The 18,010-nt window shown below is 38.3% G+C and overlaps 1 protein-coding gene across 1 annotated transcript in view; it reads right to left on the bottom strand.

Annotated features, from left to right (window-relative positions):
- The window catches only part of LOC126354452 (uncharacterized), a 205,587-nt gene that overhangs the window by 175,035 nt on the left and 12,542 nt on the right, over nt 1-18,010 (bottom strand). Inside the window, exons 3-4 of the mRNA XM_050004146.1 lie at nt 15,165-15,246; nt 6,180-6,321 (exon numbers count right to left, since the gene is read on the bottom strand). The gene's annotated coding sequence lies outside the window, so the exon portion shown is untranslated. The remainder of the gene's footprint in view (nt 1-6,179; nt 6,322-15,164; nt 15,247-18,010) is intronic.

The following is an 18,010-nucleotide window of genomic DNA, read 5'->3' on the forward strand; positions in this document are numbered from 1 at the left end:
GTTGTTGATGTTTTCAAGTTATCGTACAGAAGGTTGATTAATAAAGATTCATAAAAAGACTAGCATAAATCTTTCATATAATTCTACAAAGGGAGGTGTGGATGGACATCATAGACCAGATGGCAAGACATTACAGTGTGAAGAGGGGAACAAGAAGATGGCTTATATCCCTCTTCTACATACTCATTGATATAGTAGCAATAAATGAATATTTCATTTCCCATCTCAATTTTCCAAATTGTACAAAGAATTTGCTAAATCATGGAAGAGATTATCTCATTATTTTAGGTCTTGAACTAACAAGGTCTCATGTAGATAAATGGACCAAAAATTTGTATGGGCTTCAAAAGCCAGTAATAATGATAATGGAAAGCATCACTCAACAGAAGCCTAGCTACACTCTGGAACCTTCACCATCAACAGCAGAGCCAGAAACACATGGATGGTGCCACCTGTCCTGCCAAAAAGCCACATCTAAAAAGATCAAGTACAACATGATTGGAAAATCAACTGTTACCTGTTCTCAGTGCTGCTAACATGGCTGTGGAAAACACAGCAAGAAGAAAGCGTTGTGTGAAAAATGTGTTTCACAATGAGACAGTAAAATCTATTTAATTCATGTAGTGGACTGAAATTAATTAGTTATTTGTAAGAGAACACGATTATGAATGTTACTGGAAAAAATTATACAAAGTGAATTTAATGATTTGCTGATTTTGTTCCTATTATAATTTTATTTTTTGCTATCCGGTACACAAAAGTAATGTCTATGGAGTTCTAATTGTTCCCAGTGGCATCAGAGGTAGATAAACTTGCACTATACAAATTAAATTGGCACTTTCTTTCTGGGCCTCTGTGCCCCCACCCCCAAAATTAGTATCACATGTAACAAAAATTACCTTGATAATGCTAGGATTAATCTATTTAGATGGTATAGTAGTAATGCCTAAAATACAGGAAGAAAGCATTGTGACACACTAGATCAGTTATTAACTCATTTTGCATTCTCAAGCAATCATTACAAAACTATTATAAATCAGAGTCTGGAAGAACTAAAATGTTTAGGGCAGATTGTTAATACTCCATATTGATTAGATGTGATCAACTTATGACCAGAAACAACATGTAAAAATAATTAAAACATTACTTAGGTATGATAAGCGTTTCCAGGAAGTACTTAGTGAAATCAGTGTTAAGCATACTCCCACCAGCTAACACTTAAGGGGAGTAGGGGGGATGCGGCAGGGACAGAGTGTAAGTGGACTTTGTAATGGAGAACAACATTTGAAGATGAAAAAGTTTTGCGAATACTCCCTTACTCTTCCATACAGACTTCTGCTACTCATTTAATTTATCACCAAATGCTTCTCACTGTGGTCTGTGTTGTCAGATTTTTCAAGCCATAGATAACAACAATACCACAGGACATTGCCCCATTAGCAATGGAAGCTGCCTGTTACCTCATCATAAAAAACTGTGAAATAACTGATATAGAATAGTATAGTCATTTTATCACCATATTCATTATCATTGCAATATCCTGGATACTGTTTACAAGCACCTTTCACTTTTTTCTGTCCATGTATAACCTGTTACAGAGAACATAATCCATTGTACTTGATTTGGTAGTGAATCTTCCTTGATAATGCCCAGCCAACAGGCTTATGGGTCTTCCTATGGGGCATTTTCCTTCCATTTCACTTTCAAATTTATTAGGGCTGTTTTTGCGCTCTCAAACCTCATTATTATTATGTATTATGCATTTGCTGATTTTGTGTAAAAGGTGTGTTTCATTCCAGCTGTCTTCCTCACCTCCTCATTGCTTCTAACAGCATTCACTCCATAAGCCTTTAGCAGTCCCCAGCCACTTTTGAGAAATTTAAATACATATTAGCTGTAAATATGTAAAATGTTAGTATAGATCAATCACAGTGGATAATTATTTCTATTGTTTAGTATATAATCACACAGCAGACTTACTCAGTTGGCTCTTATTACAAGAATTTTTCTGTTGTTTATGTGAAAGTTTAAGACAATGTGGTACCAGATATATTATCTCATTTCTTATTAGGGTTACCAGCTGAACAGGATGTAAAGTTAAGAGGACCCTTTGCTGGGTTTTTTTCCCAAAAATTAATAAATTCAGGAAATACATCAAATGTTTTGAATCATTTATCTTGGACCGATGACCACGCTGTCTGGTCTCCTTCCCCAACCAACCAACCAACCATTTATCTTGTCTCCAATGTGAAGATGATTCATTCAAAGTCTATACATAACAACAACAACAAATCATGCTAGGAAAAATGAACATCAGAAATTATACAATGAGTTCTTTTCCAAAAGAATAACATAATATTAATATACAAATCCAAATACCTCTTAGACATTGTGCAACTGTAGATGAAATGGATCAATAAATCAAGGACAAACAGATGTTTATTTTACATACTTACAAATAGTACTGAAGTGCTCATTTTGCTGCAGAGAAGTGTGTACAGCATATGCAAAAATATTATTACTTTAAGAAATATTTCAAACAGTAAGGAAAATAGTAAGAAGTGGGACACATATTAGAAAGTGAAAGTAATTACTTCAAGTATTCATTCTAGTTTATATCTCATAATATCAGTATTGTTTTCCAGGTACCACCCACAAGCAAACCCAGTTGTTGGAATCAGGTGTGAACTAAGTAACCTCTGTAAAACCTGTTGCCCAAATAAGCATTCTAGGTGGATACAAATGACTGAAGACTGTGAGAGGTTACCAAGTGAATTGCGCCATTCAGTTACGAAATTGGCCCCTATGCAGGTAGTAGGTGGGTAGAAATGACTGAAGACTGTGAGAGGCTGCTAAGTGAATTGCACCAATCAGTTACAAAATTGGCCCCTATGCAGGTAGTAGGATGATAGAATGAAGGACACCCACTACCAAAATACATAGACTGACATCTAGAGGAACTTGGAACAGAAATAAGACAACAAATATTAAAGATTATTTAGTTGGGGAGGGAGAGAAACAGAAAGAAACATGGAAACATGGGACCTCTGTGTAGTGCAAAGTGGGAGACTTAGTTCTTGTTTAAAGTCACAGGAATAGTATCGAAAATGAGAAAGTAATAGAAATATTCCATCCAATATATGAAGGACATTTTGCAGTTACCAGAAAGCCACACCTGAAGGCAATGGTGCTAGCCAGTCTCACTACTGGAAATAGCAAGGGAATGTTTAGCATACTCTGGTCACAGGTTCGAATCCTGCCTTGGGCATGGATGTGTGCGATGTCCTTAGGTTAGTTAGGTTTAAGTAGTTCTAAGTCTAAGTGACTGATGACCTCAGATGCTAAGTCAAATAGTGCTTAGAGCCAACTGAACCATTTTTTGTTTAGCATATGATATACAGTTGTTTTTGGATCAGTAGATTCAGATTCAGATAGACAAAAGTATAAAGACTAGAGAAACAGTCTCAAAATTTTGGGCACTGAAGTATCCTCATAATCTTCAAACCCTGATTGGACACTTGATGGGAATAAATGTTTTACAATGTAATCATTTGAGATGATATTTTCACAAAAATTTCACAAATAATCCCATTTGTTCTATCTATTAACTATGGTGCATTGTTAGAGAAGAAAAATGTGTTGTAATTGCAGTGTGAAGAGCAGGAAAGCTGGAAAGATATAAATGTGTTCTTATCTGCTGACCCTTTGCAACCTACCAAGGGGTGCACCAATTCCAGTGTGATGTGCTAAATAATGTTGTGTGAAGACTTTGATGGATATTACTTTATTGTTGCTTTTATAAATTCAGAAAGGAGAAGTGACTTATTGAGAATGAATACTCATCTTTTTAGTTTTGACTATGCTGCTCAGAATTGCCATTCAACAATTACGTTATTAGTCTATAATGACTCATTGGTTGCCATGTGCCCCTTCTACCAAAATACTCAGAAAATATCTTAGAGAAACCACCATTTTTTTTCACCATCTAGAGAACACAATCATAGAATGAATAATAAAATGAGGTGTACAGGTGAGCAGGTTAATGACAGTTAAGCACAAATGTAAATTTTAAAGTTTTTTAACAATCTCAAATTTAAGGATATGCACAATATACATACATCAAAAAAAGTTTTGCATCATCTCAGTTCCAAGAGTTTGAACCTGTACAGAAAATTGGAATAGAGATCAACATAAACATCATTTCTGCACCCTTTTATTGTTCATGAAAACCACACATTGCATGTTGTACCACCATACACTGAGACCTTCAGAGGTGCTGGTCCATATTGCTGTACACACTTGTGCCTCTAATATCCTGTAGCACTTCCTCTTGCATTGATGCATGCCTGTATTCGTTGTGGCATACTATCCACAAGTTCATCAAGGCACTGTTGGTCCAGATTGTCCCACTCCTCAAAGGCGATTCGACGTAGATCCGTCAGAGTGGTTGGTGGGTCATGTTGTTCATAAATAGCCCTTTCCAATCTATCCCATGCATGTTTGAAAGGGTTCATGTCTGGAGAACATGCTGACTGCTTTAATTGAGTGATGTCATTATCCTGAAGGAAGTCATTCACAAGATGTGCACAATGGGGGTGCGAATTGTCATCCCTGAAGATGAATACCTCGCCAATATGCTGCCAATATGGTTACCCTATTTGCTGGAGGATGGCATTCATGTATCATACTTCAGTTACAGTGCCTTTCATAATCACCAGCGGCATATGTCAGCCCCACATAATGCCACCCCAAAACAGCAGGGAACCTCCACCTTGCTGCACTCCCTGGACAGTGTGTCTAAGGCATTCAGCCTGACCGGGTTGCCTCCGAAAACATCTCCAATGATTGTCTAGTTGAAGTCATATGTGACACTCTTCGATGAAGACAATGTGATGCCAATCCTGAGTGGTCCATTCAGCATGTTGTTGGGCCCATCTGTACCATGCTGCATGGTGTGATGGTTGCAAAGATGGACCTTGCCATGGACATCAGGACCGAGGTAGCACAGATTGAGTCATAACACAACATCCTGTGGCTACACAAAAAGCATTTTTCTACAAGGTGGTGTTGCTGTCATGGTTAATCTGAGCCATAACCAGTAGATAGCGGTCATCCACTGCGGTAGTACCCCTTGGGTGGCCTGAGTGAGGCCTATCATCGACAGTTCCTTTATCACTGTATCTCCTCCATGTCTGCACAAAATCGCTTTGGCTCACTTCGAGACACTGGACACTTCCCTTGTTGAGAGCTTCCTGGCACAAAGTAACAATGTATACGTGACCAAACCATGGTATTGACTGTCTAGACATGGCTGAACTATAGACAACATGAGCTGTGTACCTACTTCCTGGTGAAACGACTGGAACTGATAGGCTGTCGGACCCCTCTGTCTAATTGGTGCTGCTCATGTATGCTTGTTTACATCTTTGGGCAGGTTTAGTGACATCTGTGAACAGTCAAAGGGACTGTGCCTGTGATAAAATATCCACAGTCAATATCTCTCTTCAGGAGTCCTGGGAACTGGGGTGATGTAAAACATTTTTTGATGCATGTATATTTTGTTTTTTATATTAGTATTATCCATTCACTCTGGATTGATGCAAGAAGTGCAGAAATCAATCACTGTCTGAAATTACAGGACAATGGAAAGCAGAATGAATTCATTCAGTTCCATCCTGTAGTGATAGTAAATAGGTAATTAGTCCTGAATTTTCAACTTTGTATATCTACTGAGTTAAAATTGATAATGATGGGCAATAAAAATTTATTCTTTCTCTGAAGAGATGTTGACATTCATTCCCATTAAGGATCTGAATATCTTACACTATTTTTTTCATTAAACACACAAAACAAAGGATTGCTACAGCACTACAATACCGTTTCATCATGAGAGCTGATAAAGTTATTATCTGCCTAAAATGTTATGGTTTCAGTATGGAAAGAAAATAATAATACACAGACAGTGTACTCATGTTTCAAACTACTTCAGTAATAAAGATGCTTGCATTGTTCAAGTGATATGAGTGACAACAATGAGGAATCTTGAGGAGCTATCTGAAAAAATTGGAAAACAGCATTCCTGCTGTCGCCATGAGCTTATTAAATTACATAAAATTTATACAATTCATTCGACCATGGAATTAACTTACTGACAAAGAGACTATGAATATTGTACACACCTGTTTACAAATTTCCTCGATATTTTGAAGTTCATAATGTACCCTCCTAAGCTGAGACTTTTCTTGCTGTAATTTAAGTGCTGCACTCTTTACATAAGAAGCTAGTGAACAGATAGCTTCCTTCTTGTACTCTTGTGACCTGCTGATAATCAAGTCTGTGTCAATAAAGATTTTGACACATTATTGCAGAGCACATACAAAAGTGTAACAGGTATACAAAGATTAAAATAACAATGAAATTACCATCAATGAGACAACTGAATGAGAGAACCTTCTTTCAGAAGCTCCATGAACTGACTGATTTGTCCAATTTGTAAGAGTTGTGTAGTGTTGTGCAGAAAAATCAGTATGAAGTAAAGAAGGCCCCTGTTCCCACTTAATGTTTCTGTCATACACACAATATCTGAAAGTGAATGACTGATCAACAGAATGATAAAATAAAGTATGTTCTCCACTAACAGAGTGCAACCTAGTCTGACGTTTTAATGATATCCTCTGTAGGTATCTACAAGTAACTTACATAGAGGTACAGGCCAGTAGATATTTAAATGGAATTCTAATCTGCATACAATAAAACTTTAAGAAGATCAATTAAGCCTCTCTGTCACCATATGTACAATGATGATGTCACACATAGTGTGAACTGACATTGTGGTTTATGACATCTGTTGATGTAACTGTAATATTACTTCGATATCTAACTGTTTTTAGATAACAGACTTGTCAGTTTCATTGTCAGCATTGTGTTTAATATGTCAGTGACCCTCATTTATTTTCTATTGCTGTAATCTGCTTAAGTTCCCCACTTTGCATTCCTTGTGGCATAGAGTCACTGTGAACCCCTTGTACACTGAGGTGACAGAAGTCATAGTATACCAACAAATATCATGCCAGACTTCCTTTTTGCCTGGTGTAGTTGCAGCAACTCAGTATGGCAAGGACTCAACAAGTCAGTAGAGCACCCTACAGACATACTGAGTCAAGCTGCCTCTATAGCCATCCATAAATGCAAAAGTGTTGCTGATGCTGGACTTTGTGCATGAGTTGGCCGCTTGATTATGTCCCATAAATGTTCACTTGGATTGATGATGGACAATAAGGGTGGCCACATCATTTGATGATGACGAAGTAATTGAAGAAAGGCATGATGAGATAAAAGAAATTATTCAGATAGTGAAGGGAGATGAAAATTTAATAGTCATGGGTGACTGGAATTCGAGTGTAGGAAAAGGGTGAGAAGGAAACATAGTAGGTGAATATGGATTGGGGCTAAGAAATGAAAGAGGAAGCCATCTGGTAGAATTTTGCACAGAGCGTAACTTAATCATAGCTAACACCTGGTTCACGAATCATGAAAGAAGATTGTATACATGGAAGAACCCTGGAGATACTAAAAGGTATCAGATAGATTATATAATGGTAAGAGAGAGATTTAGGAACCAGGTTTTAAATTGTAAGACATTTCCAGGGGAAGATGTGGACTCTGACCACAATCTGTTGGTTATGAACTGTAGATTAAAACTGAAGAAACTGCAAAAAGGTGGGAAATTAAGGAGATGGGACCTGGATAAACTGAAAGAACCAGAGGTTGTACAGAGTTTCAGGGAGAGCATAAGGGAACAATTGACAGGAATGGGGGAAAGAAATACAGTAGAAGAAGAATGGGTAGCTTTGAGGGATGAAGTAGTGAAGGCAGCAGAGGATCAAGTAGGTAAAAAGACGAGGGTTAGTAGAAATCCTTGGGTACCAGAAGAAATATTGAATTTAATTGACAAAAGGAGAAAATATAAAAATGCAGTAAATAAAGCAGGCAAAAACTAATACAAACGTCTCAAAAATGAGATCGACAGGAAGTGCAAAATGGCTAATCAGGGATGGCTAGAGGACAAAGGTAAGGATGTAGAGGCCTATCTCACTAGGGGTACGATAGATACTGCCTACAGGAAAATTAAAGAGACCTTTGGAGAAAAGAGAACCACTTGTATGAACATCAAGAGCTCAGATGGAAACCCAGTTCTAAGCAAAGAAGGAAAAGCAGAAAGGTGGAAGGAGTATATAGAGGGTCTATACAAGGGCGATGTACTTGAGGACAATATTATGAAAATGGAAGAGGATGTAGATGAAGATGAAATGGAAGATATGATATTGCATGAAGAGTTTGACAGAGCACTGAAAGACCTGAGTTGAAACAAGGCCCCTGGAGTAGACAACATTCCATTGGAACTACTGACGGCCTTGGGAGAGCCAGTCCTGACAAAACCCTACCATCTGGTGAGCAAGATGTATGAAACAGGTGAAATACCCCCAGACTTCAAGAAGAATATAATAATTACAATCCCAAAGAAAGCAGGTGTTGACAGATGTGAAAATTACCGAACAATCAGTTTAATAAGCCACAGCTGCAAAATACTAACACGAATTCTTTACAGATGAATGGAAAAACCAGTAGAAGCCGACCTCGGGGAAGATCAGTTTTGATTCTGTAGAAACACTGGAACATGTGAGGCGATACTGACCTTACGACTTATCTTAGAAGAAAGATTAAGGGAAGGCAAACCCACATTTCTAGCATTTGTAGACTTAGAGAAAGCTTTTGACAATGTTGACTGGAATACTCTCTTTCAAATTCTAAAGGTGGCATGGGTAAAATACAGGGAGCGAAAGGCTATTTACAATTTGTACAGAAACCAGATGGCAGTTATAAGAGTCGAGGGGCATTAAAGGGAAGCAGTGGTTGGGAAGGGAGTAAGACAGGGTTGTAGCCTCTCCCCGATGTTATTCAATCTGTATATTGAGCAAGCAGCAAAGGAAACAAAAGAAAAATTTGGAGTAGGTATTAAAATCCATGGAGAAGAAATAAAAACTTTGAGGTTCACCGATGACATTGTAATTCTGTCAGAGACAGCAAAGGACTTGGAAGAGCAGTTGAATGGAATGGACAGTGTCTTGAAAGGAGGATATAAGATGAACATCAACAAAAGCAAAACAAGGATAATGGAATGTAGTCGAATTAATTCAGGTGATTGTGAGGGAATTAGATTAGGAAATGAGACACTTAAAATAGTAAAGGAGTTTTGCTATTTGGGGAGCAAAATAAGTGATGATGGTCGAAGTAGAGAAGATATAAAATGTAAACTGGCAATGGCAAGGAAAGTGTTTCTGAAGAAGAGAAATTTGTTAACATCGAGTATAGATTTAAGTGTCAGGAAGTCATTTCTGAAAGTATTTGTATGGAATGTAGCCATGTATGGAAGTGAAACATGGACGATAAATAGTTTGGACAAGAAGAGAAAAAAAGTTTTGCAAATGTGGTGCTACAGAAGAGTGTTGAAAATTAGATGGGTATGTCACGTAACTAATGAGGAAGTATAGAATAGGATTGGGGAGAAGAGAAGTTTGTGACACAACTTGACCAGAAGAAGGGATTGGTTGGTAGGACATGTTCTGAGGTGTCAAGGGATCACCAATTTAGCATTGGAGGGCAGTGTGGAGAGTAAAAATCATAGAGGGAGACCAAGAGATGAATACACTAAGCAGATTCAGAAGGATGTAGGTTGCAGTAGGTACTGGGAGATGAAGAAGCTTGCACAGGATAGAGTAGCATGGAGAGCTGCATCAAACCAGTCTCAGGACTGAAGACCACAACAACAAACAACATCATTTGCTCAAATTGTTCCATAATGTTCTTCAAACCAATCACGAATAATTGTCAACATATGAGCAATGATAATGTTACACTAGTGTGATATGACCTGGTGACATGGTGCATTGTAATCCTAAAAATTCCATCATTTGGGAACATGAAATACGAGGGTTATCCAGATAGTTAGTTCCATTTCTATTTATATTGATGGTAGCACTATGATCACAGTTCCAAGCATGCACAAACAGTTACTCTGAGTCAAGAAGGAGACCTGTACGCCATTTTCAGATTGCTGCTGCCGACATGTGCTCTGCAGTGCTTCTTTAGAATGTCAGCAGTAATTGAAATTGCCGCAATGTGTAAAATCAGATCTGCGATTCGTTTTCTAAATGGAAAGAAAGTTAAACCAAAGGAAATTCATTGGCAAACCTGCAAGGTTTACAGACAAAGTGCTATGAGAGATTCAATGGTTAGAAGATGCATCAAGACTGTTCAATGAAGGACATGATCAAGTGCATGATGAAGAATGAAGTGGACACCCGTCTGTCGTTATTGATTAACTGGTTCACACAATTGAAGAGAAGATTAAGCACAACCATAAGTTAACACTTAGTGCACTTGCTATGGAAGTTCTGCAAATCTCATGATGACTGATTCACGAAATAGTTACTGAAAAACTGAAATTTCGAAAACTTTGCTCACATTGGGTACCCATAATTCTTACTGAGCAACACAAAAAACAATGGATGGGCAGTGCACTTCAGTTTTTGACATGTTACAATGAAGAATCTATGGTTTTCTTTCTCAGATAGTCATAGGGGATGAAACTTGAGTATCGTACAACACCCCTGAAACAAAACGGCAATCAACGGAATGGAGGCACACTTCATCCCCAATGAAGGTTAAACCTAAGCAAATCTTGGCTCCTCAAAAAGCCGTGGGCACCATTTTTTGGGACAGAAAGGGTGTTTTGCTGATTGATTTCTTATCGTGAGGCCAAACAATCAATGCACATGGTTACTGCGAGACCATTAAGAAATTGCACTGCACAATACAGAACAAGCACCGAGGTTTACCGTCAAAAGGTGTTGTTTTTTTCCACGATAATGCCTGACCTCACACGGCGAATGTGACCAAACAGCTCTTATGAGAATTTCACTGGGATGCATTTGATCATCCTCCTTACAACCCAGACCTCGCTCCTAGCAACTGTCATCTCTTCTTACTCCTAAAATCTGTTCTTGGTGGTCAACACTTCAATGATGATGATGATGATGAGCTGAAAGAACATGTTACCACATAGTTGAATACAGAGGCGGCAACCTTCTATGAAGAAGGCATACAAAGCTTGTGCTACGCTATGACAAGTGCCTACAAAATATCTTGAAAACTGTGTAGAAAAGTAGTTTAACAGTTGCAGATTTCTGAACAATAAATATTTTTTCTATATCTTTACATGTTTGTTTTATACAACCAAACAGAACTTACTTTGTGGATGACCTTCATACATGAATGGATGCAAATAGTCTCATAGTAGCTGAACATAATCGTTTCCAGTAAATGATCCGTTCAGTTGGATCAGAGGACTCAGTCCATTCCATATAAATACAACTCACACCATTACAAGGCCACCACTAGATTGCACAGAGTTTTGTGGGTTCACAGTTTCTTGGAGTCTGCACCACACTCAAACTCTACCATCCACTCTTAGCAACCGAAATCAGGGCTTGTCTGACCAGGTCAGAGTTTTCCAGCCATCTATGGTCCAACTGAAATGGTCACAGGCCCAGGAGAGGCACTGCTGGTGATATGCTGTTAGCAGAGGCACTCTTGTCAATCGTCTGCTGCCATAGTCCAACTGGTCTAATGGATATGCCCCATATTGATTTCTGTGGTTATTTCACATACTGTTGCTTATCTCTTAACACTGACAACTCTAATGTAAACGCCACTGCTCTCAGTCATCAAGTGAAGGCCTTTGGCCACTGCATTGTCCAGAGTGAGAGGTAATGCCTGAAATTTGGTATTTGTGGCACACTCTTGACACAGTGGATCTCAGAATATTGAATTCCTTAATGATTTCCAAAATGGAGTGTCTCACATGTCTAGCTCCAACTACCATACCATGTTCAAAGTCTGTAAATTCCTGCTCTGTGGCCATAGTCACATGAGAAACCTTATCACATGCATCACCTGAGTACAAGTGAGAGCTCTGCCAATGTACTGCCCTTTTATACCTTCTGTAAATGATACTACAACTATCTGGCTATCTTTTATGTGGGTATCACTATCCAATGACTTTTGTCAACTTAGTGTATATAACAGATTGCTGTCCATTAAAATTGCAACAACATCAAGGTAGCATGCAATAGATGTCAAATTGGCATGAAATATACTGCATGCTTGGAGATGGAATACATTAGCATTTCAGCACAACCACACAAAGTAGATAGGAGTAACACTGTCTACATTCTGTATATAAAGAAAAATTATGCAGTGAGTTTTTAGTCCAAAAATCACATTCGAACATCGGCTGGTTCAACAGCAGTGTGTAATGCCTTGTGTAAGAGGAAGAAACATCTACCAGGCCATGTCATGATCTATCAAGACTGCAGTTTATCATTCTATTGATCAGGATTTCACAACTGTCAAATGAATATAATTAACAGGTTCAAAAGGGACATAATCCATCCATGCTATGCAGGATTTCAACAACACCATGTGGCTAATGCCTGAGAAAGTTCCCACCTCCACAGTTTAGAAAAGCTGGTGATGGTGGGAAGGATCCATATGGCACAGGCTGTGAAGCAGTCATTGAAATGAAGAATATCATGTTTGGCAACGTGTTCAGCAACTGGCTGGTCTGCTTCTTTCTTGGCCACAGTTTGTCGCTGATATTTTCACTTGAACAACTGAATTACATACTCTACCAGGGTTTTGATTACCTCTTGACATGGCCTGAAATGAGAAATGTCCTGCCCACTATCCTCCCCACAATTGTATTCCACCATCCACCAAACCTACACAATATACTTGTCCGTCCATATACAATTCCTGCTCCCAACCCCTTACCTCATGGCTCAAACTCCTGTAATAGACCTAGATGCTAGACCTGTCCCATACATCCTCCTACCACCACCTACTCCAATTCGGTCACTAACATCACCTATCCCATTAAAGACAGTCATGTAATACAATCAGGCAGTGAAACCAGTCGTCTGATTTACAAGCTACACTGCAACCACTGTCCTGCAGTCTGTGTAGGCATGACACAAACAAGCTGTCTGTCCACATGTATAGCTACTGACAAACTGTGGCCAAGAAATAAGTGGATCACCCTGTTGCCGAACATGCTGCCAAACATGATACACTTGATTTCAATGACTGCTTCACAGCCTGTGCTATATGGATACTTCCACCAACACCAGCCTTTCTGAATTGCACAGGTGTGAACTTGCCCTGCAATACGTCCTATGTTCTCATAACTCTCCTGACCTCAACCTTCTTTGGTCACTGTCCTCACCCATCCAGCCCCCTCCCTATTCCCATTGCAGGACTACACAGTTATCATTTCACCACCACACCCAGTCTTTTTGTTTCTTTTTATTTGTCTCCTCTTCTACCACTCCCCCCACCCCCTCCACACCTCTTCCCAGCCCACCGTCTAAACTGCTGCACTTCACTGTGTCTGCCATCCCCGCTATCACTTCTCCTCCCCACCCCAGCCTCCTCCTTACCTCACCCAGTCGCCACTCCCATCTTGCACTGGTGCTGCTGCTCGCAGTGTAGTTTTAGTTGCCTGAGACTGCAGTCGTGTTTGCGAGTTGCATTTGTGTGTGTGTGTGTGTGTGTGTGTGTGTGTGTGTGTGTGTGTGTGTGTGTGTGTCTATTGTTGGCAAAGGCCTTAATGGCCAAAAACTATAATTGTGAGTATCTTTTTGTTGTGCCTATCTGCGACTCAGCATCTCTGCTATATGGTAACAACTTTCCTTCTCTAATATTGTTACATTCCATCCTGGATTTTCCATTGTTTGATTAATGTCTGAGAAGACATATATATTGTGTGCTTGATTGTGCAGCATCATACAGCATTATCATGTATGAGTCAGGGAATAGGCTTATTTACATCAAGACAAGTATCCACATAGGCAGTGCAGTGGGGTGTGGATCACTACAGGCTATTAGGGGGCAGAGATATTTGCAGCAGAGGTAGGTATGTATGCAATGGTGAGCTCAGTGACATCACCAGACATCTGAGCACCACCATGTTGTCTTTTTAGAGAAGTCCCAGAGCCTGCGTGCAGCATCATAATGGACATATCCATGTGTGATTTATATTGTTATGCTCATACAGGTCCACCACCTAGTGCAATGGTATGGGATGCCATTGAGTTAACAACATGATCACATCCGGTTCACAAAGCTGGTAATTTGGGCACCAGTCATCATATTTCTACCATTTTAAGGCCAGCAGCTGTACCTTATCTGCGAGGTCTCTGAGATGTTACCTTTGAACAAGATAATGTAAGAATGTGCTGTTGTGACCACCATCATTACAAATTGTATTCGACTATTGCCTGGTCCTCCAGATCTCTCACCCACTGAAAACATCTAGTTGTGGGTTGCTGAGAGGCTGTTAAGCCACCACTCCCAGCCATTATGTTTGATGAACACAAAGTTGGAACAACATGGAATTACATGCCCCTATCTACTATTCAACTTGATGCTCAGTCAGATTAGGGCCACTATTGCTGCCACAGCTGGCAGCTCTGTGTATTAAATTTTGGAACCTGTATGCCTCTACATCATCCAACAATTTAATTGTGTTCTCCCCACTACACTGTATATACACAATAAGTAAAATTTTGTTATTTGCAATTCTTCCTGTTTTTGCAGTTTTAATGTCCAGCAGTGCATTTAGAGTAGGCATGTGTTTATGATAGCATGGGGTACGTCCATTCCTCCCCTCTCCTCACCACAATAAATGAGAATGATGATAGGAAAGCAAAATAGGAAAAAGAATTCTTGCTTTCCTTAAAGAGAGCATGGAAGATCACAACCTAGAAGCAGGTGACATGCCATTGTGTAACCTTTCCCTCACTCACATCCAACCAAAGAAGTAATTTTAATCATGAAGTAAGTTTCCTATAGTTCATATAGTCTGGACTAATCTTCAATGTGTCTAGCACTGGACAAAAAGTGAGAGAGAGAGAGAAAAACCAAAGTAAAAATGTAAGTGACATGAAGCAGCAGACTTAAACACAGAACACAGTTATGGAATTAAGATTCTTCATTGAATTCACTATAAATTTAACACTGTTAAAAGTAATGTTACTACTTACTTCTCAAGTGATATTTGGCATTCTTGCTGAGTCAGATCACCACTACTGTTCTTCCTTTTAGATTCATCCTCTTTATTTTCACCTAAAACAGTTAGAAAAGAAAATATTGTGTTAGTGTTTTGTATGTTATTATCAGATACATGAGTATTAAGGTAGATTTTCCTCTACTATACACATACTATGCAACTGTTCACAGAGAATACCTTCTGCGTTTTTTCACTTATCATAATTATTACAATAAATACTTCTCCTCTCATAACTTCAAATTGAGTTAAGAACTTAGGCATACAAATGTATTTTTAAGTTAGTTATAGTGATGGATTTGATGCAGCTTTGTGACTGCCTTGCCAATATGAAAGGCATATAAGAGAGAGATAATTCATCAATATACATATGCCTTTAGAAGACTTTCAAGACCACCTCAAACTGAGCAAACTGTTTGTGGTGTGGAATAAGTGGCAGTTTCCAAAGGGTAACTTTTGTAGATGATAAGGGGCTTTAGAGTGAATGGATCTCTGTACCAAAAGTGAGCTATATGTGGATGTTAAACTGGTACATGATAAGCTGGTACAAAGGGAAACACACTATTGCTATGCACTTTACAGTACTTTTCAGAGTACAGATGTAGATGCACATCTAACAAATGGAACCATCTTAATCGCCTATTACAGTACTGGGCAGCAGCAGCACATAACTCAATGAGCAATGAAGTAGTAGCAAAAGCAACTAGAGGTAGTCATCTCTATTTTCCATTCACCATTATTATAACGGAATAGACTTTAGGTCTTATACCTACATAATACTGATATGTTTAGTTCTATACACTCTAAGTTTTAACACATTCCTTATATTTTATTACATGCTCAATCACAGGTATTTATACTGAATTATATACACAATTACAAGCGTTTATACTGAATTACCTACACAACTAAAGACATGTAGCCACATATTTTAAATTTTAACATATGTTCACATTTTTTTCATCAAAAAATTCTGATACGTTATAAAATGGATTTTCAGCCAGCCATCTATACAGTTTTCTTTGAAGTGGTTTAGAAAGCATGGGCAATGCTGAGGGTGCTGAAGGGAGATGACTGTGGGTGAATGGGCTGTTTTTACTAGTCTGTGTCCCGGAGTATCCATTTTCATTTTTCCTCTGGTGTTGTGTTAGTGTAAATCTTCTCTTATCTGAAATTCTTTCATAATTGCTCTAATATATGGTGATAAGACATATATGTATACAAATTTACAATTGCAACAATACGAGAAAATGAAAGTTACTACTCACCGTACAGCGGAGATGCTGAGTCGTGATAGACACAATCGCAAATTTCCTACTCTCATATTGTTACATTCCATCCTGGATTTTCCATTGTTTGATTTAATTTACAATTGAAAGTATATTGAGTTTTCTAAACAGAAGTCAGTGGTGAACTCTCGGTCCAGTCCTACACATTTCTCTTACAACTTTCTTTTGTATCTTCAGTATATCAGCTATATCTGGGGAGTAGCCCCATACTAGCAGTTCATAAGAAATGAAGGACTGGAGCAGGCCAAAATACGTCAGTCTTAAATAGTCATGAGTAACTAAATATCTCGTTTCCACATTAGGTATTTTACCCTTGATATTCTTTTGATAATCCGACTGATGTATTCTCTGCAACTCAATTTGTAGTCAATATGGAATCCTAAAAGTTTAATTGTTCTAGTTTCCATATCATTAGATAGTCCTGACAGTAAATTCTAGGTATTTTCAGGATTACACTCTAGAATGTTAGAGGAGAACCATTTTACAGCAGCATTTACTGATTCCAGTGACATTTGTTGTAATCCTGATGTGTCCTGGTGAGTTGCAATTATTCTTGTGTCATTTGCATAGCAAACCACAGATTGAGAGACATGATGTGGCAAACCATTGATGGCAATTATGAAACAGAATGGTTCAAGCACTGAGCCCTGTGATACCCATGTCTCTAAAATTTTCATAAGATAATGTCTGTTTCTCACTTAAACACATTGTTTTCTGTGCCTTAAGTATGAAAGAATTATTTTTAGTGCTATAGTTTGTACTCCATAATATTCAAGTTCCTCAATCAATATTTTGTAAGGGATACAGTCAAAGCCTTACTTAGGTCACATAACACCAGTGAGGCTTTATCCCTACTTTAAAAGCAGTGATTATCTGATTTACAATGTCAGGAACTGCTGAGGTTCTATTATTTTCTTGTCTGTAACCAAACTGTTTGTTTGAAAGGAGATTATTTTCTTCAAAATAATCACTTAGTTGATTATATACAAGTTTTTCAAATATTTTGGAATTTGCTGGAGCTATTGAAACTACATGATAATTTTGGGGTACATTTTTGTCTCCTTTTTTAAAAAATTGGTATAACTTTTGAAATTTTTAATGATGTTGGGAAAATTCTGAACTGAAGGCATTTGCTAAAAATGAAGGTTAAAGGTTCACAGATAAAATGAGTAGTTTTCTTCATCATGTAGTTGGACAGCCAGTAATTATCCATAGTTTTATAGATGATGAATTTTTGTACACCTTTTATTATATCTGTGGCTGTGATAATTTCTACTGAAAAGACAGTTTCACTGGCAGCTGCTTACCAAGTCGTTCTCTTTCAGATGTGTTGGTCAAGTTTATTCTGTTTCCAATTTCTTTCACTGAAATCACAAAGAACTCATTCAGTTGCTCAGGTTCAAGTAATACTTCCATGTGTGATTGGGGGGAGTGTTCTTGGGTAAAATGTAAATGTCGTGTGACTAGGGTGCAAGTCTTCTGATTTGACGCCACTTCGGCAACTTGTGCAGCGATGGGGATGAAATTATGATGA

Source organism: Schistocerca gregaria, chromosome 3 (assembly GCF_023897955.1).
Source record: "Schistocerca gregaria isolate iqSchGreg1 chromosome 3, iqSchGreg1.2, whole genome shotgun sequence".
Taxonomy (NCBI): Eukaryota; Metazoa; Arthropoda; class Insecta; order Orthoptera; family Acrididae; genus Schistocerca; species Schistocerca gregaria.